The sequence below is a fragment of the Lygodium microphyllum genome, chromosome 11 (assembly GCF_053477565.2).
Source record: "Lygodium microphyllum isolate KBCC chromosome 11, Lygodium_microphyllum_v1.1.10, whole genome shotgun sequence".
Taxonomy (NCBI): domain Eukaryota; kingdom Viridiplantae; phylum Streptophyta; class Polypodiopsida; order Schizaeales; family Lygodiaceae; genus Lygodium; species Lygodium microphyllum.
Genome location: NC_141145.1, coordinates 144,398,925 through 144,419,820, shown reverse-complemented (window position 1 = coordinate 144,419,820; position 20,896 = coordinate 144,398,925).

Below are 20,896 nucleotides of genomic sequence, written 5' to 3'. Positions count from 1 at the left end.
ATTGTCCCTCTTTTATGAACCTTTCATTTGTAACTAAGGCTACTTGATAAAAATATCTTAATATTTTTTCTTTGAGCTCTATATAATATTAATAGTTTGACCATTAAAAAATTTTTATGCAACTCACTTGGAAAAAAAAGTTTATAATGGAGGATTGCTAGATGACAATCTATTGGCCTATTTACCCTACACTCAAGTTAAATCTCAATTTCCAATAGGGAAATGTACACTTGGAATCCAAACGCTTTGTAAATTTATATAATCAATTCTTATTGTACTATACTAGTATTCCACGTGTGATTCGTGCACATGGAACGCTTCTCGACAGCTCTGGGCAAAGCTACCACACGAAACAGCAAGCGAAGCTACCTAATTATGCTCAAGAATCCATTTCTCCTCTTTCTCTCTCCTCTTTTCCCTCTTCATTTCTAAGTTGTTTCATCCCTGTGTCTCTCTCTCTCTCTTTCTATGTAATAGAGAATGCTAGATATACATACAATTTTACACAACTGTAAGAAAACATGTGCTTGTTTCGTGTAATATTTAGAAATGGCTCTCTCTCTCTCTCTCTCTCTCTCTCTCTCTCTCTCTCTCTCTCTCTCTCTCTCTCTCTCTCTCTCTCTCTCTCTCTCTCTCTCTCTCTCACATCAAACTTGAAACTAAAAGTAGTTTATAAAATTTGTAATATAGAATGCCAAATATACAAACAATCTCTTCTATGCACCATACTTATAAACTTTCACATTAACACGAATGTAAAAAATCACATACTTGCTTCACCTGATATTTTGAAATATCAATGTTCTACTAAAATGGATCATAGTTGAAACAAAGACCAAGTACTACAAGCATACTTCTCTAAGAGATCATTTTCATCTCTAAATAGGACATTCACAAGTGAATTACAGTCCGACGCTAATATCTTTAGTTGTTTTTTATCAATCGTACCATGATATAGCAAGAGCACAAATGGAGAATGGGAGCCCAAAATATTTACTATAAATGATTGGGTTACAATGCTACCATCTTGCAGGGGCTCTCACAGAGTGAAAAAAACAAAACAAGGGGATATCAAATAACATTGGAAGGGACGTATCTTTGCCTTCAAAACCACGCGTCAAGGTTGGTTTGCTTTGGTACAACATGTTTACATGGCTAGAGATATATACTTGGCTCCATGGGAATATTTTTCCTAGCAAGCACATTGTAAGTTTGAGTTGTCAGGTTTACGTGAGTATATGGTTTTATTTGAAGCATATGCTAAATAATGGATTGTTGGTTGTAGATATCTTTCCATCAACAAGTTTCGAGTGGCAACCTTTGGAGAGCCTCAGCGAAACATTCCATGCCATTCATAAAGAATTTGCAGACATTATTTATGCTGATCAAACCATGAGTTTTTTCATGAAAGTGGAATTTTTGTGTATTATACACAATATGTGATTCCTTCAAGAGTAGGTGTGTATGGATACCTTGAAGATATACATTTACCAAGCCTCTCATCTTTGGATTGAGAGATACTTGATGAAGCAACAATGGAGAGTTTTAAACTCAAGATTGCTCAAGATTTTCAAAAGGCTATGGCTCCTGGAAGGATCTCGAGAAGAGTATGCTTATCGTGGTTTTTACCCTTGCATGTTTTTTCAGCTTGCTTTAAAACAGCATGTTTAAAATGAACGAAGCTTTTATGGCTAAATAGAAATTTTTTCAGAGGAAGATTTGGACAAAATTTTAGGTCTATGTTGGAAAGTCAAGGAATCTGACCACAAAGGTGACTTTATAAGGTGCAATGTGTCTCAATCATTGGGTTTATCCTATAATATATCTCAACAATCTCTTATCATAGGTTTTGATTACAGACGATACAAACTTAGATTGGGTGCTTGGGTTTCTTTAGATTCAGATATTGATTGTAAGACATTGAAACTTACAGTACAAGTTACTGCACAAGAAGTAAAGGAGGTGAACATTACTTCAAAATGGAGTCTTAAGGATATACAAGACACCTTGAAGTTTCTAGAGAACGTTACTTCTGGATATAAGTTCAAGGTAAATGGTGTTGTAGTTGGAAAAAGAGTTGAGAGCTCTGTATCATGTATGAGTTGTTTGCCTCCTAGTGTTGTGAGTTTCGAACCATAAATATGCATGTATAAATAATTTTGAATCTTTTTTTTGCTCACAAATATTATTGCCAGAAACATGAAATTATACACATTGATAAGTACTATTTAAAAAAATATTGGTATAAGCTTTACAGTGATTCTGTGAATAACAAATCGTCGTTTGTGGACCAAAATGATTTCATTATATCATGAGTTACAAAATTGCAGTACAATTTAATAGGAAAGACTTGGTAGAAGCTTTATAATTCTCTATGATTCTATGAACAAAAAATCGTCTTTCATGGGTAAGATCAAAATGACATATCATTACATTTTGGGTTAGAATATTGCACTACAGATGTATATACAAGGGGAATGTTACTTCAGTACAAATAGACAAATTGGTAATTATAAGGCTATTCTTTAGCTTCTCTTTGATCTTTGGCTTTTCCATCCTCAAGTTGTTCTTTAGCTTCTCCTTGATCTATAGCTTCTCCATCCTTAAGACTTCTCTCTTTCTTTGGAAAAGTTGCTTCATTTTTCATACTTTCATCTGTCATCACTAGTTTCCTCTTAGTAGGTGTTTTCCTTGGTCGCTCGATGAACTTAATTACCTCAGGCACTCTTTTCTCCTTGGGCTTTAGAGGGGATGGACTAAATTTCAATGGAGAAATCTTAGGCATGCCCTTCATTTTGGGCCCCTTTTGTTTGGACCTTGGAGACTTCTTTTTCTTGGTGGTTGCCATTTTCTTGCCTTTGCCCTTCGTTGTTGCCTGTCCTTTGGAATTTTTAGCTGGGAGAGAGGAATCTGGGTCCTTCGGTGTAATTGCCCTATCTAAAACTAGTTCAATACACCTCTCGCGTATCCACCACATGTATGACTCACTGTAGTCTCTACATTGTAACAAAGCACACAAGTTATTTGAAGTAGCAAGAGACTTTCACTATAAAAAGGATAAAGCATAGGAAACTTACATTCACTCCCTCTACATTCAATAACTTTGAATCTATTATCATTGAAGCATTTAAAACCACTCTCCAGCTACAACTATGTATGCCATTTTGCAATGGGACCTCTTGAAGTAGAAACTTGAAAGGTCTCTGAGGATCAATGTAATGAGCAAGGATCACGGGAATATGGCATGGGAACATACCAGCCACACTGACGGTATATATGGTGTAAGAGGGTATTTTGAGGCATCACAAAATTATCAAGAATCTCTCTTTTCACCTTCACAAGCTTTCATGGTTTCTCCTTCTTCTTCTTCTTCTTCTTCTTCTTCTTCTTCTTCTTCTTCTTCTTCTTCCTCCATTTCCTCTCTTTCTCTCTCTTCTCCCTGTCTTTATCTCTCCTCTTCTTCTTCTCTTATAGTCCTTCTCTCTCTTCTCTCCCTTAGTTAGGCTAGTTATGTCTCTTTCATTACAAGTGGTATCAGAGCTTTGTCCTTGATCCTTTTCTTTTCCCATAGATTTAGGGTTCTCACAGTTTCTCACAGTTAGAAAGCCTGAGTTACATCTCTCTAGCAGGTACACAGGGAGTACTCAGGCAGGCTGTCAACCCTCTTGAAGACTATGGCAGCCTTTCTTGGAGCTTTCCCAAGAACCATGGACACATCTGGAGGTGGGAAGACAAATTTGGCAGGTCATCACTAATTTCCATGTAAGTTTCTTGAGGGTTTTGGGCAAAAGGAGTGTAGCAAAGTTAGAGAAGTCCAAAAGCACAGTCACTCTTTCAAGAGAACCTTCTCTCTCCTTCTTCCTTCAAGCTGCCATGGAACATTCAGCCCAAGAACAGCAGAAATCTTGCTTCCCCCTCTTCCTCAGCCGGAATGACTTGTCCTAAAGCTTCCCTCTCACTTTGCTCAACATCTAGAGCAATCTTGAGCCCCACCTGACCTACTTGGACCCTCTAGGGAGCAGCCCGAAAAACGCGATGCATTTTGCATTGAGTGGTATGGCTTACTCCTCCTTCTCCAACTCAGCTCCATCCTTCCCTGCTTCATCCCTCAGCCTTGGCACACTCCTGGGCAAGCTTGAGCACAGGTATTGACCCCCCTTCCCCCCATCAGTCTTTGACAATACCTCAAACCCTACTGTGGTGGGCAGCAGCCATGGCAGCCATGAAACCTTCAACCCAGGTCAAGACACACTGAAGCCCCTTCAGTTTTCTTACCCTGGGAGCCTTGGGAATAGCCACAAGCTTCAACAAGTGAGGATATACGACATTGAAGGTCCCCCATACAACCACGGGCTGCAAGAAGAAGGGTAACCACAAAGTTCTTGAAGAAGGCAGCCAATAACTCTTCCCTAGGCTTGAACAAGGTATATCAATCAGTTCTTCCTCTCTCTTTTACATCCAATTGTTGAGCTCAGCCACTTGATGAGAGAGATGGAGGAAATTCTTGGGTTGAGAGTGCCAATTGGATTTCCATCCTCAATCCACACCCTTGAAATGCATGCATGGATGGATGATCTTAAAATTTCTTTCCCATTGATTAATATTTTACTCTAATCCTTAATCATACTCTTGTTTTGATTCCGATTGATAAGGAAGAAATTGTAAGAAGGGTAAGGCATGCAATCAGTGAGTCATTGATTTGCAGAGGTAACCCCTTTCCCCCATCCCATTTCCTTATTGATCATGCATATCATGAAAGGCCCAATCCTTAATTTGTAAATGAATATCATGTTGGTTGCATAATAATAAATGTCTGCCATGTATATTCCGGGTGAGGAAAAGCCCGATGCCAGGTGAAGTGGCAAGACAAAAGAGGGGTGACCCTCCCTTGCCATCAAAGACCCTGAAGGGGTGCACAACCCAGCCCGGGGGAAACTTTGCCCACCTCCCAGTGATCCGGAGCCCAAAGGTTCTTGTAGGTGCATGTACACTTGAATGAATAGCCTGAGCCTTGATCATTTAAGTCTACAGCCCTCTACATGCATTAGTAATATCATGTATCACTTGGGAATGTATGGTGGATGCATGCAAGAAAGGTAGGGTATGTAGTCATGAAAATGGTCTCAGCAAGAGAACTAGGGATGCAAATGATGTATGTCTCTATGTGGAATTGAGAATCACCATTGAGGCCCTGGATGTCTTGAAATAAGCACCTCACCATTGGGATAAGATATGCTCTTTGAAGGAGTCCTTGCAGGGTATTGCAAACAGTCAGTCCCACACAGTCAGCCTGCAAAAGTCAATTACACCAAAGCCTTCTTGTGTGATTGAGTGTGGGTCCCATAGCTTGATTCGAAGAGGGCATCCCCCCCTTCAATCTAAACCAAAACTCTCCCCATTCCGCCCTATGTTTTGGGAGATACGCTCAATTTTGTGCTCAGAGGTCCTGTGGAACAAGCAACAATCCTACACAGTTAGCCCACAAAATTCAATTACAGCAAAGCCTTCTTGTGTGACTGAGCATGGACCCCATAGCTCAATTCAAAGAGGTATCCCCCCCTTCGATCTAATCCAAAAATCTCCCCATTTTGCCCTACGGTTTGGGAGATAAGCTCAATTTTGTGCTCAGAGGTACTGTCGGACAGGCAGTAGTTCTACACAGTTAGCCCACAAAAAGCAATTATAGCAAAGCCCTGATCATTTAGTGTCAAATATATTTTTACATATCCTCTTAGAGGGGATCGAGAGCTTTAATTTGAATCAAAAATTTTGGCAATCGGAGCTTTCTAGCTCAAGATATTGTCATTTCTATTACAAGGGGTCTGGTGGACTACACTTGGATGGCAGGCCGCAAGGGTAAAGCAAAGGCCCAAGAGGACTTCCAGCGTGAAATAAGGGACTCCTGTACCTCAATGAATGATCCTAGCTCAGCCCAAGAGGACCATGAAGACATGTTTGAAGAGGGTGCCCCCGAGATGGACTGCTTCTCTATGCTCAACCATACTCTATGACAACATGAGACCCGTCATGCTGAACGACATCGAGAGATGGAACAACGTCATATGCTAACATGAGACCCGTCATGCTGAACGACAACGAGAGATGGAACAACGTCATAACTCACCAAGATCACTGTCATTCCGAAATGATGGCCAAGATGGACATACTCATTGAGCGCATGGGCGCCCTCATCCCCGCCATTGCACCCCCCTCGGAGCAACCCAAGGAGCATGTCCCTGCCCATGAGGCCAACCACCCTCCCCCCTTGGAGACCGAGCATAGCCCACAAGGTTTTGGTGGCACCCATGGCGTTCCCCATAACACTTATGAGACGGGTGAGCCCTCCACTCAACATGATGAACCCATCCTTCCCTCCCCATTACGAATCCTTCAAGCCCATCCTTGGGACCACAACTCCCTCGTAATGGAAGCTATATGCACACTCATGGGAATGGCCAGCAAGGGTGTAATGCAAATATTGGGTAGCATGGAATGCAAGGGCTACATGGGCAGCAATGCACATGGCAATTTTGGATAGCATGGTCATTTTGGACAGCAAGGTCCTAATGTGCAGTTTGGTCCTCATGTAATGCATGGGCAGCATGACCCCCATGGAAATTTTGGACAGCCAGGGTTTGGATAGCAAAGCATGTATGGGCAGCATAACATACATGGGCAGCATGTAGCACATGGCATACATGGATAGCAAGGCCCAAACGAGCTGCGTGACAAGATTGTGTTTACAAAGTTTAATGGGCAGTCCTCATCCCCGTCTAAATTAGAGGAATGGACCTCTAAATTGGAAGCCTACTTTCTCATTTACCCCTGTACCTATGAGGCAAAGATTATTTTTGCCATCCTTCATTTGTAAAGTTTTGCCCACACATGGTGGAGATTTATTCGAAGAGAAAATCAGTAGTTTCATGATTGGGAAGACTTCAAGATGCATATGATCCAAGTTTTTATCTCCCTGGTAGAGAAAGAACATTTGGCTAGGAAATGGTATTAGTTTGATTAGCAAAATCTCACCATGAGGGAGTATACCAACTAGTTTATGAATCTATCCATGTATGTTGAGGCAGTCAGTGATGAGGCCAAATTGCATAAATACATTTATGGGCTAGATGTGCATCTTTCAGCTAATGTAATGGCTCAAAAGCCAACCACCTTGTTTGCAGCCATAGAATTGGCTGAACGATATGGTTGGAAATACCGTCACAATGAGGGCATGCAGCCCATTACAGGACAACAAAGATACCCTATTAAGAAACCCCCATATGCCGGTAATTATCACAGAAACAATGCAGGGAATGGCAGCCCCAAAATCCCCACTTACCCCACTTTTAATGCTGAAACGAAATATGGCAGTTTTGGGATAGCACCCCCCTCCAAAAGTGACCCAAAGTATGCTAAAAATAAGACACGAAATAGCTTCAGTCCTAACGGTAAAAAATTCATTCCTCCCGAGGTTGTCAAGGATCACAAGGCTAAAGGCTTGTGCTTTAAATGTGGGGATAAGTACACGACTAATCATGCATCTAAATGCCCCTTTAAGAACGCCATTGTCAAGTTTAATAGCATGTATGTGCTAGAAGATAGTGACAAGTTGGACGAGGACTTACATGACAACTCTCCCATGATGACACTTGTTGAAAATGTTGAATATGAAGAGGATCTTGACACCAACCAGTTTTATGATTCACCGGACGGGTTCCCTTTTGACCCCGGTGGCTGCCCCATGGATGACATGCTTGGGAATGACCCTTTGCACCCCACATTTACCACTATATTAGCTTGCTCGATCTCCATGGATGCATGGACTGGCTCTAAGAGCCCGGACACCCTACGAGTACATGGTAACATTGATGGCAAGAATGTATACATTCTCATAAATAGTGGCAGCACACACAGTTTTGTGAATAAATCGACTCTTGGTCATTTGACATGTGTTCCTACTGAATTACAGCAACCTCTTAGGGTTCAAGTGGCCATTGGAAGAGAGAAAATAAGCTCCCATGTATGCACACAAGTGTCTCTTATGCTGGCTGAAAATTATATAGCAAAGGTGGACTTAATTACCCTTGATATGGGCCCCGTGGATGTTGTTTTAGGTTGTGATTGGCTGCAACAGTTGGGAAAAATATCTATGGACTTCTCTCAGTTGTATATGGAGTTTGTAATGCATGGGCAGCTTGTACATTTGGAGGACATAAAAGAAATTGCAAATTTTCAGCTTATAACAACAAGACAAATCAAAAAGGAATTCAAGAAATGCTCCCAGATCTTTGTCTTGCATTTGCATAAGGATAATGATGACCAGCACACCTCGGGGAAGCAAAATGTAGCACTAAAAGCACTTTTGGCTGAATATGAGGACCTATTTCAACCCCCCACCACTCTCCCACCTCAGAGATCGGTGGATCACTCGATTGACTTGGATCCCCATGCCAAGCCCATCAATAAACCTCCATATCGGCTCTCTAAATGTGAGAGAGAGGAAGTAGCTAAGCAAGTCAAGGAGCTCACTAAAATGGGATTCATAGAGCCTAGCTCTTCCCCTTATGCCTCCCCGGTTCTATTGGTTAAGAAAAAGGACAGATCCTTCGGGTTATGCATTGACTACCGTGATCTCAATAAGATCACCGTCAAAAATAGATACCCCATCCCTCGAATTGATGACTTGCTTGATGAGCTCAAGGAAGCATGCTACTTCACCAAGATTGATTTATGATTCGTCGACTACCACCAAATCAGAATGAGAGTGGGTAATGAAGTTAAAACAGCCTTTCAAACTGATAGTGGCTTGTACCATTTCCTTGTCATGCCATTTGGGCTCACTAATGCACCCACCACGTTTTAGAGCCTAATGAAAAAAATATTGCAGCCATGGCTTTTCGAGTTTGTGTTGGTATTCTTTGATGATATACTCATTTACAGCAAGTCACTGCATGAGCATTTGAAGCATGTCAGACAAATTTTTTATATACTAAGAGAGCACCGGTTATTTGCCAAGGAAAGCAAGGTGTCTTCATGCAAATAGAGGTTGAGTACTTGGGACACATTGTTAGTGAAAAAGGCATCCAAGCTGACCCTAAGAAAGTGTAGTGTGTCTGAGATTGGCCCACCCCCACTACCACTACCTCCTTGTGTGGTTTTCTTGGCCTCTCCTCTTTTTATCGGAGATTTATTCGCCATTATGCCATAATTTCAGCACCATTAACTGACAGGTTGAAAAAAGAGGCTTTCTTATGGGATAATTTGCTTGATCGTAGTTTTCAGCAGCTGAAAGACTTGCTCACTTCAGACCCTATCCTCGTATGCTCCGACTTTTCAAAGGATTTTACCATCTAGTGTGATGCTAGTGGATGGGGTATTGGTGTAGTCTTGCTGCAAGAACACGGTGTAATAGCATTTGAGAGCCAGAAATTGGATGATAAAGAGAGAGAGTTGCATGTCTATGATCAGGAGATGTTGGTAGTCATTCATGCTATTAAAAAGTGGCACCACTACTTGTATAGCAGTAAATTTAAAGTGAAAAGTGACCACCGTGTGCTCAAATACTTCTTGACTCAGCCCAACCTCACTCCCAAACAACGTAGATGGGTAGCTACCCTATAAAACTATGACTTTGAGATTACCCACACCCATGGCAAGGACAATGTAGTGGCTGATGCACTCTCTCGCATGTGGGCATGCAAGGTTTCATCTATCACTGAACTCCACCATGATTGGATTGAAGATCTCCAAGAGGCCTACTTGCTTGATGCTGAATTCAGCCCTCTTTTTCAGAAATTACAGCAAGGTGTTATGGATGACAACTCTCAATATCAGCTCCACAATGGCCTCATATGGATCCATAGCCGTATTGTAATTCCCCATGCCTCTCCTTTTACCCAAAGGATCCTTGAAGAGATGCATTCTTCACCGATTGCTGGCCACTTAGGGGTCTTCAAAACATATGACTGCATTTCAAAAAGCTTCCATTGGAAAGGCCTATGGCGAGATGTTAAAGACTTCTTGTCTAGATGTGTGCCTTGTTAACAAATAAAGATAGCACTCTTAAACCAGGTGGATTGTTGTAGCCCTTGCCTATTCCTGAAGGAAAATGGACCCACATTACCATGGATTTCATCACTGGTTTACCTACAACCAAGAAGGGTTGGGATAACATCTATGTGGTAGTTGACTTACTCACTAAAGCAGCCCATTTCATCCCTACAAAATATTTATTTGTAGCATCTCAAGTTGCCACTCAGTTTATGGAGCATGTATTTAAGTTGCATGGCTTACCCCATGTCATAGTACATGATTGGGACACCAAATTTATGAGTCAGTTTTGGCAGATAATTGTCAGCTCCATGGGGACCAAATTGGCTCCCATCTATAGCCTATCATCCCCAAACGAATAGGCAGACTGAGCGAGTCAACAAGTGGCTTGAGACTTATTTGCGACATTTTTTTCATGATGTATAGAATTCTTGGGATGTATGGTTGTACTTGACTGAATTTTCTTACAACAACTCCACTCATTGGAGCATTGGAGTCTCCCCCTTCGAAGCATTGTATGGTTATTGGGTGCCCCTCCCCACCGTGATCTTCAATGAAAAGTTCAACCCCCTTTGAAAAGAAGAGTTGGACCACATGCAAGCTTTACTTCAACAATGTAAGGCAAACCTCAAGAGGGCTCAAGAGCACATGAAGCTCCATGCTGATGCAAAAAGAAGACCCCTTGACTTTCAAGAGGGTGAATTGGTACTCCTCAAGTTCCCCAAGTCATATTATGCTATACTAAAGGACGATTCTTGCAACAAGTTGGCACACCGTTACTATGGGCCCTACACAATCAGTAAGAAGGTCGGGGAATTGGCCTATCATCTCCAACTCCCTCCCACTACTAAGATACATAATGTCTTCCATGTGATCCAATTGAAACCTTTCATTGGCACTCCCAAAGATCATGTAGAGGAGCTACCCCCCATCGATGAGGAGAGCCTTATCCAGTATATTCCTGAAGCAGTCATTGGGCAGCATGAAAAGCAACTCCGCACCCATTCTATCCATGAATACTTGATGAAATGGCAAGGCCTACCAACAGAGGAAGCTTCTTGGCACCCAACATCTATCTTGGATGAGTTTCCACACCTCAAGGAGGCCGTATTGGCTAGAACTTAACCATGACACCTGTTTTGGGCTGCAGTCTACGTTTGGACAACCAATTGTTTTGCAACAGTTTTGGTCCTGACCCATTTTTAGCCCCATTTTCCATACATGGGCTGAAAGTACACCTCGAGGGCTCCACGCCAACACCTCACTTGCCCCAATCGGAGTTTCCTAGCGGAAGTTATGGCTATTTTTCTCCAGCCATACTATCTTGGACAACACACCAGTAACTTCTGGACAGCCCTCTATTTTGCAATAGTTTTGGTCCTGACCTATTTGCAGCCCCCCCTCACCCACATGGGCTGAAAGTACATCTCGTAGGCTCAGTAACGACACCTCACTTGTCCCGTTTGGAGTTTCTCACACAAAGTTATGGCTGATTTCCTACATCACACACTTACGAGACAATATCCCTTGTTTTTTAGGACAAAAACTTTATGAGACGGGATGGTTTGTAATGAGCGAGGATCATGGTAACATCGCATGGGAACATACCAGTCACACTGATGGTATATAAGGTGTAAGAGGGTATTTTGAGACATCATAGAATTATCAAAAATCTCTCTTTTCACCTTCACAAGCTTTCATGGCTTCTCCTTCTCCTTCTTCTTCTTCTTCTTCTTCTTCTTCCTCCTTTTCCTCTCTTTCTCTCTCTTCTCCCTGTCTTTCTCTCTCCTCTTCTTCGTCTCCTACAGTCCTTCTCTCTCTTCTCTCCCTTAGTTAGGCTAGTTAGGTCTCTTTCATTACAATCAACAATGCTTTGAAAGCTGGTGTCCAAGTGAGTAGTAACAAGTCTAACAACACTACACATATTAACTTATTAGCAAATACTATAAACCGTATCCAATAAAATATAAAATAAATAATATTTATTGACAATACACCTTTGATTGGCCATGGATTCCTGAAAGAGAATTCATAAAAATGACCTCTCTTACAAGAATGTCAATATAGATAGGCTCAAGTGTCCTCTACAAACCAAAATACAAGTGAGAAATAACCTTAAAGACAAATCGTCAAGAGATAGAATGTTGAAGAAAGTACCTTTCAATATATGAAAAAAAAAAGATGGTTTGTGACACTATTGAAGTCCTTAAAAAACCTTGCAATACTTGAATCCAATTTTGAAAACGAATCCACAGAGAGAAGTGGATCAATAACAAATATACCCTTAGCAATGTCAATGCTAAGAGAAGCAACATATGCCCTATATACAAAGTAAAGAATGAATAAGAGAATGATTGCAATATAAGGACCCTTGGAAAAATTCATTATAAATAAAGAGAAGCAAAAGACCTTACCTCAAACAACAATAAACTATTGAATCTGTAAGTTGAGTATTCTTTTCTCAAATAGGATCTTATCCTCTGGAGAAATGCAAAGGTAGTCTTCTTTCTTAGGACTAACAGAAACATTCACGACCATTTGGCTATACACTTTGCCCATCTTCTCGTAGTTCACTTGGCCAAGAGACAAAATCTTTCTCTGCTAGATCAGATCCTCATTTTCTATTACCTCTTTCCTTTTCTCCTCCAAGACAACCTCCTGCTCACTTGCGACCCTTGTAGGATACAAATGGGTAACCTCTTCAATCTTGGGTGCTGGTGGCTCTTTTTGCTTTCTCCTAGGTGGAACATTGAGGATTTCAAATGCCTTTTGATTAGTTGATGGAAGAGGCTTCAAAACTTTTTCAAACCTATATTTGAGTCTGCTAACCATACTAAAGTCTTTATTCATTAATGTAATTCGATGTGCACGGGCAACTGCAATATAAGCATCATTCATAAAATCTATTAAAAAATCTTCTGTTGCCTCTTGCAAGCATAGTAGGGCAGACAACTGCCATCTCTTGTTGAGGTCATCCACAAAATCAACAAGGGACAACCTATTAGATATCTCCTTGACCAGTCTAAAAAATACAGCCTTAGGAATGAGGTGACTAGTTGACTTTTGAGCTTTCCTGATCTTTGCAAAACACCTTTGCATGTAAAACCATATTGACTTTCTCTTTTTTCTCACAGGGGCTTCCTTGGGAACTTGAGAGTGAGGAGAAGCTGAGGGCTCAAACTCACTAGATAACTTGTTCTCTGAGGATTCACCTGAACAAACTTTACTAGCTGGTGTAACAGGGACAATAATTTCTTCAACTGTCTCCTCAACAGTTAGCTCAGGACCTTCTTCAGAAGATTTCTTTAACAAGACCTTCCTTGCAGTTTGTTTTGTCTTGGCCATCAAAACCCACACAACACGATAAAAAAGCTAAACACGAAGACAACTGACTCTCATCGCATCGTAACAGAGACTAGATGGAAGCCTTGAACTCCTCCTCCTCGATTCACAATAAAGGCTAGACCAATACAACGTGATAGAGCAAATTTGAGTTTCTTCTTTGCCCTAATCACTTCGTATTGGCAGATTCCAATGCAATGCGAATGCACGAGTTCCACGGTTGCAGTGTAGTGAAGTCCGATATGACGCAATTTAGGATGTTGTAAAAGTGCTGATGAATGATATCTCTCTGTTTCAGAGATATGAGCACCATACAATGCGATAAAGATTCTTGCTTAAGTTGCTAAAGTATTCTATCAGTTGTTTTGGACACTTCAGTAGCTTTCGACGTCACTAATGTCGGACGTATGGCACCTCTATTGGTCGGATATGTCAGAGCTGTCGGACGAATAGCAGTCGTGACGTAAGGTGTGAAATCGCGTTCACGCCAACTAAGTTCTTATATACTCGTGGGTGCTGATCTCCATGTGTCATGTTCTCATTGGCCATTTGATTAGGGTTTTTGGAATATTCTTTATTCCCACCCTCGTGCCTATTTAAGGCCACCCAAATTTTTTCACGCACTTTTCTTCTCCATTTCCTCACGTGTCGAACCATCTCTGTCACCCCCTCCATCTCCTTGTTCATCAACGACACCTCCTCTGTCACCCCCTATATCACCCCCTCCGTCACCCCCTCTGTCACCTCCTGCATCACCCCCTCCATCACCCCCCACATCCCTCCATCCATACTCCGTCACCCCCCCTCCATCTTCAATATCCACATCATCCCGCTCCGTCCATACTCCATCACCCCCTCCGTCCATACTCTGTCACTCCCCCTCCGTCAAGATCATCCTCACCATAGGCACAATAATATTGTGTCGTATTCCTAGCTTGTCCTATTCCTAACTCGTCCAACACAGCACGAGAAGATAAATAGAAAGCTTTTGATATTCTTCCTATTGCATCGGATTGCTAACTCATCCAGCACTCGTTTTCCTACTCTCGTGAAAACAACGCGATATTGGTGTTTGGAGATTCTGAAAGGCTCTTATTCACATCGTATTCCTAGATCCTCCAACATGGAGCAAGTGCACCACTTCAAAAGGCTTATTTCTTGATATTCGTGTTGTATAGGCAAGCAGTCTAGAGCTATTGAATCTTAAGAAGATGTCTGGTACAAAGATGTCACACATGCCTACCTCCACATCTATGCAGAGGAAAAGAGTCCTTGAGCCCACAATGACAAAGGAGTCAGTTGTCTCAAATGTTTCAATAGCATCTCATATGTCTGTGACAACTGAAGGTTCAAGCAAGGATCCAAAGAAGGGAAAGGCTTCAAAGTCTCCTGTGAGGATCCCAGGACTGTCTCAAATTACAGATGTCACAACCTTTGAGAAGCTTTTGGATTTTCTCATAGAAAACAATATTAACATTGGTTTTTGTCCAACAGCTAGGAGATTTTCAATCCAGGGTGGGACCTTGATCAAGTTCTCAATTTCTCAAATGACTTTATCAAGGAAGATTTTGCAGAGTTTGAAGAGTTGGCATATCTTGTTGTTCAGTTGGATTCCAAGGAGTATGTTCACGGCCTAGTTAGAAGGTCAGCACTGAGAAGTCCTTGTTTACCAAGAAATGTGGTTATCATTCTCTTGATAGATTTTATGCACCTGAGTTATGTTGTTTACACCCAAAAAAATGCAATCTTATACTTAAGTCTACTACATTCATTGTATTTGAACTTGTGAAATACCCTCTAAGATCTGATGAAAATCATAAAGAAACCTCAAAATTATCTAGCTATTGCCTTCTTAAAGAGATTGTAGATGAAGTTGATGTTGAGGAGCAACTAGACACCCAGATGAAAGCATTAGTTGCAAAGGACTTGGATGTTGCTGAATTCAAAGCAGAGACAGTAATTGAAGAGACCACTATAGAGGTTGATGAGCCATCTGACACTCCTTCAAGCCTTATTGTTCCATCTTTGCCTACTTTTCCAATTAAAGACAATGAGTAATTATTGTCTGATCTCCAAATTCCTTTCAATTTGAGAGAAGATTATTGCTTAGAAGCTATTGGAGAGGCATTTATAGATGCAAAAGGCATAGTGGATGTTGAAAATGAGTCCAAGGAGGACTTACTCAAATTAGATACTCAAATGTCTGATGATAAGTTTATAGATGCATCAAATGCTTTTTCCCTATGTTTAAGCAAGGTTAAAGATGCTGAGAAAGAGTTATAAGCTGCTGACAAAGAGTTTGACCAATTTCAAGAGAAGCTTGGAATCTCCAATTTCGGAAGGGAGGAGTTAGAATATGTAAAGGAGCTCAAGGATGTCAAGGAGACATCAATTAGCTTATGGAATCCAAGCAAACTTGAGAGTGATGAAAATCAAATGGTAATGCATTCTTTGTTTTTGTGGAACCACATACATATTTTCATTTTTTTCATTCTGACTGTTGCTTTTACAGTTGGAGATTGCGAATGAGGATAATTTCTTGGGAAGAACCAAAGGATCAAGAGTTGGTGGTAGTTCCCTAAAGGATGTTGCACTTGGGCATTATATATCGAAGATTGATCCCAATATTCTATGGGTTTTGCATAGCACTTTCTCAGAGGAGGCTTCATGGCCAATTGTCTATATTAAAGCACTTACAAGGATTCTTGGATACTCATGTTTGCAGTACAATGCGCACAAAGTTGTGTTTTTGGAAAAGACAACAGCCATCCGAATATTTGGTTATGGTCCCAGCTTCTCTGCCTCCAGGGCTAGATACTTCTTGACATACTTATCTTATATTTTAGTAGCAAACAAAACAGATATCAAATCCATAGATGGATACAAGAGAAGAAAGTTTTTACGTTATAGAAGAAAAATGGCCATGTATATAATATTTTGAAAATAGTATCGATATTTTAGATTCCGTCGCATTTATTGTGTTCTCGATCTTTGAACTTGTCTTCAAAAAACTAGTTGAATAACTCCTAAAGGGCATTGGTTTTGTTGCTCCTCCTCCATGTCTGGTGCTCCAAAAGAAACAAATACATGCTTGGTAGTGAGATTTCTCCATACCTTGGCTACTTGTTAACCTCAAATCGGAATGGCAAAAAAATAAAGGAAAAAGTGCAAAAAGAACAGAAAAAGAGCAAGGCGTAGAGGCAGCCTCTAAAACTAAGCTGAGGCAACAAGAGCAGTTTTAAAGGAAAGGCGCCTCAAAAACTCTAAAAACTCTCGTAAAAAACTGCTAGGCTCCCTCCTGTGCCACTTGTAAAAGATAGACGGGTATGGGCTAAGGGCATGAAGCAATAAGAGGAAATTAGAAAAACGGACCTTGCCACAATGGCCGGTTATGTAACAAGGGATGGGCGCCCAGGGGGGTTTTAGGGTTTGCATATATAAAGTTCAAAAAGTGAATGAAAGCTCATTCTTTGGTGTGTGGCTAACAAGAATCCTCTCTTCTTCTCTTCATCTCTTCTTCTTGCTTGTGTGTGTGTTCTTGAGGGAGGGAGTGTAAGAGTGTGAGAGAGTTAGTGAGTGTGTGGAGTGAGGGATCAAGAGGGTGAAGGTCTTCACCATCTCCTCTTCTCTCTTCCTCTCTCTTCTCTTCCCTTCTCTTGCCTTGCACATGGCTATGGAGAATGGAGCTTGGAGATGGAGGAGGCTTGAGGATGCTTGAGTTATCATCTAGGATTGTGGAGCTATCGACTTGTGTGAGGGAGGAGGCAACTCGTTTCAGCATCAAGGTAAGCTCACTACACCTCGAGAGAATCGACGGCGCGTCGGCTAGGCGAGAGATAGCTATGAAAGCTCGCTTGGAACGCTTGAAGCAATGAGCGGTTCGTGGGTCTTGGTGGTTGTGTGAAAGCTCCGACATTTTGGTTCCATTGCCGGGACCAACGGATTCAAGCTTGAGCCCTCGCACACCTCATATCGAGCATCAAAGTAAGGGATTCATCCCCGAACCGAAGCTTGAGGTAGGTAGGAAGTTTGGGTTTTTGATCTTCAAAACAAGTAAGTACTTTGGGTTATTTTACTATTTTGATGATTGGAAAAGATGGAGAAATCATTTTGGTTTTTTACCTTCAAACATTGTTGCATTTAGATTAGGTTAGGATTAGGAAACCGGATGGGAAAAGCGCAGGTAGTGGTAGCCATGACTAATGTTAGTGTATGCATGGGGGCCTTTCCCTTACCCTCTACCACTGGTCTCTATTTAGCCCCATCTGTGTAGCAGTACTTGTTCTAGACACATTTTCATGTGTTGGGCTCATCATGGCTAGTTCTTGGGATCAAGATGATGTTTTAGGAAGAGGCCGAGGTAGAGGGCTAGGAGGGCATACATAGGATCCAATCATATGTTGGACTTGCAGTCATCCAGGGCACGTCTCATCACATTGTCCTGAAAGGGAGCAACCAAATAGAGACAAGGCAGAACTAAGGTGCCCAGAGTGCGGAATCACTCACCTCTTCATTGACTGTCCCAAGAGAAAACCATCCTCAAGTTCAGCCAACATACCATCTGTTCCCATTGGGGCTGTTCGGCACATCGAGAATCTCAATGGGGAGGCCACACCTATTCCATTGCGTGTCATGATCTGAGCATAGAGACAAAGCAAGCTGACATATCATTGCCAGGTCCGAGCAACCTCGATGCAGCCTCAATTGGGAACAAGAGCCATAGACGGAGAAAGAAGAAACCCGAAGCTAAGGTCACACTGAAAACCAAGACTGCCACTACTCTACCTGCTGGAAAGAAGGTCACTGATGTGGAGGCAAAAACCTCAGCCCCTAAGATAGCCAAAAAGAGAAGTGCTAGGGTACGAGAGTACCTGCATCCGAAGTGCCAACTAGAGGCTATCAAGAAAGTGAAGGAATGGGTCAGAGAGGCCCAAGAGCACCTAAAAGATGTTGGGCCCATCCTAAAGAATGAGATCGAAGATCTCTCCAGCATACGCATGCCAATATCACCCCCTCAATCGAAAGCAAGAGATGCAACTACGCCGCAAGCAATACTGCTTAGGCAAAGCCTCGACGCTACAAGCCAACAAATTAGTCATGGCCATTGGCCAGGACAATCCGGAATAAGAGAAAGATGAGCAGCCAACGACCTCCTTACCAAGCTGGTGAGACCATTCCTATGACGCTGAGCCTGGGAGACCTAATTAGGCAGCATTCCACCCTATGGCAAGACTTGAAGTAGTGGGTTGAAGAATCACGAGAGCAAGCTGTCATAGACCTACACGACCATGACAAAGAGACACAAATACCAAGCTTGACGCTGCACTCTATGCCTAAGTCCTTGCATGTTAATGCTTTTTGGGAAGGCACCGAGACGCATGCGGTCTTACTTGTCTCTGGGTGACACAACTAGAAAGGGGATTGTAGACATAGAAGCGGGGGTTAGTGTACTGAGCCACACAGTGCTTTAGATGTGGGGAAACCCACCTGGGGAGACCGCCAGGTTCAACATCACACTAGCAAATGGTATGAAAGTGAAACCATTCAGGGTACTTAAAAACTGGCCGGTGAAGATCGCAGGCATCCAATTCTTAGTTGACTTTATAGTCATGAAGGGAGTGGACTACGATATCTTATTAGGCCGATCCTAGATGCGCAATGCCAGAGTCATCAAAGATTGGGGAAACGGCTTAATCTTCCTTGGCAATAGAATGGAAGCTATGAGAGTAGAGATGGACACGTGGAAAACCTCACCGATCAATTTGGAGGCCATCTCCGCGATGCTTAAGGGTAATGCTCAGGTCAAGAAGTCCTATGGGCCCTTGACCAAGTATATCCCATGCTCGAAGGATGAGCGAGACTGGATGCATGTCCTTGCTATGATCGACGTGCCATTCTTAGATCATGAGGCATATGAGCAAGCCATCAAGACAGTTAGCAGGACAAAAGACAAACCCTCCATACCAGTCTGCATGATGGCAGGAACCCTTTGTGGGTGACCTAAGCCTATCACATTCCAAGTGCCAATTAACAAGAAGGAACTCCAAGAGATTCTGTACTATTTGACTGGCACTCTAGCTGGAAATCCAGTAGCAAACTTCAAGCCAATCCAAGATGTGCTAAATGGACCTAGGTGGCAATGGACCAGGGTGCATGACTTAAACCTCATGTACAATTGGGCCCTAGTCTCCAACCAAAGACAAGAGATGTGCCAAAACCTAGCAAACAATGAGCAGTCGGACAAAGATGATTGCAAGGATGAGTACCAAGACTGTCATTCCTTCAGTGACGAAAGTAAGGGTGAGATAGACACGGTGGAATATGACACTGAGGGACGAGAAATAGAATAGATACAAGCGGACTCTAGGCCACAGAAAAAGGGTGTCTTTAGGATGGAATGAGGGGTGATGTGCATGGATTGTGACCGTGCGTGGTTGGAACACACAGGAGCCATAGATTTAGAATAAGCAGGCCTAACCCAACCAAGTACAACACCAGTGCTTAGAACAGAGTTACCCTCTGAGCTGATACCCTCTGAGCTGAGACTGCCAGGAGAAATCACCTCTTCTAGTGAAAATGGTGAGTTCGATTCTGAGTCGGAAGTGGGCTCAGACAGAGATACCTAGACCATCCAAGACTAGACTCACCAAGGGGGACCTACCCGTCGACCTAAGGCATAGACGGTTGAAGGAAGATAGGGCAAAACAGCCTAGGGACGCACAAACGGAGGAGCAAAGAAAGCTGCAAGATCTCCCGAGGAGATTTACAAAATTCAAGAAGGGTGACACGGTAGTAATCCTGTTGGGTGCCAAACGCCAAGGGCAAACGAGTGAACCCATCGAGGGACCAGCCAAGGTTAAGGAGGTGAACCTAGCACAAGAAGGGAAGACACCCCCGACTGGTCTTAATTTCCAATGACTTGACAGAGGAAGAGGAGACAAGTCTTGTCGCTCTCTTGTGAGAGTATATAGACGTGTTCGCTTGGTCCCTAAAGGAGCTTAAGGGGGTGGATTCGAGTGTAGTGACTTATAACATACCCATGACACTAGACGCAACACCGATCAAACAGCGTCCATACCCGATGAATCCAAAACACGCTCATACAGTCAAAGAGGAGATTGATAAGCTTATGAAAGTAGGATTCATTTACAAAATCGAGCACATGGACTGGGTGTCGCCCATAGTCATAATGATGAAGAAGAACAGAAAGATTAGAGTGTGCGTCAATTACAAGAAGGTGAACGCTACCACTAAGAGAGAAAAATACCTGCAGTACACCGAGCACATGCTCTAAAGAGTGGCAGGCAAAGAGGCCTACAGCTTCCTGGATGGCTAGCCTTGGGCAATGAACAGGTAGGTGGAGAATCCCCGACATCTAAGAATACAGAGAGGAAGAAATATTCCTTGAAAGCCTCCTTCATCGGGTATGGAAGCATACTAAAGGCCATCATTCAGGAGGCTGTGAAAGAGGCCCAATAGGAAAGCAAAGGAGCAGATGAGATCCCAG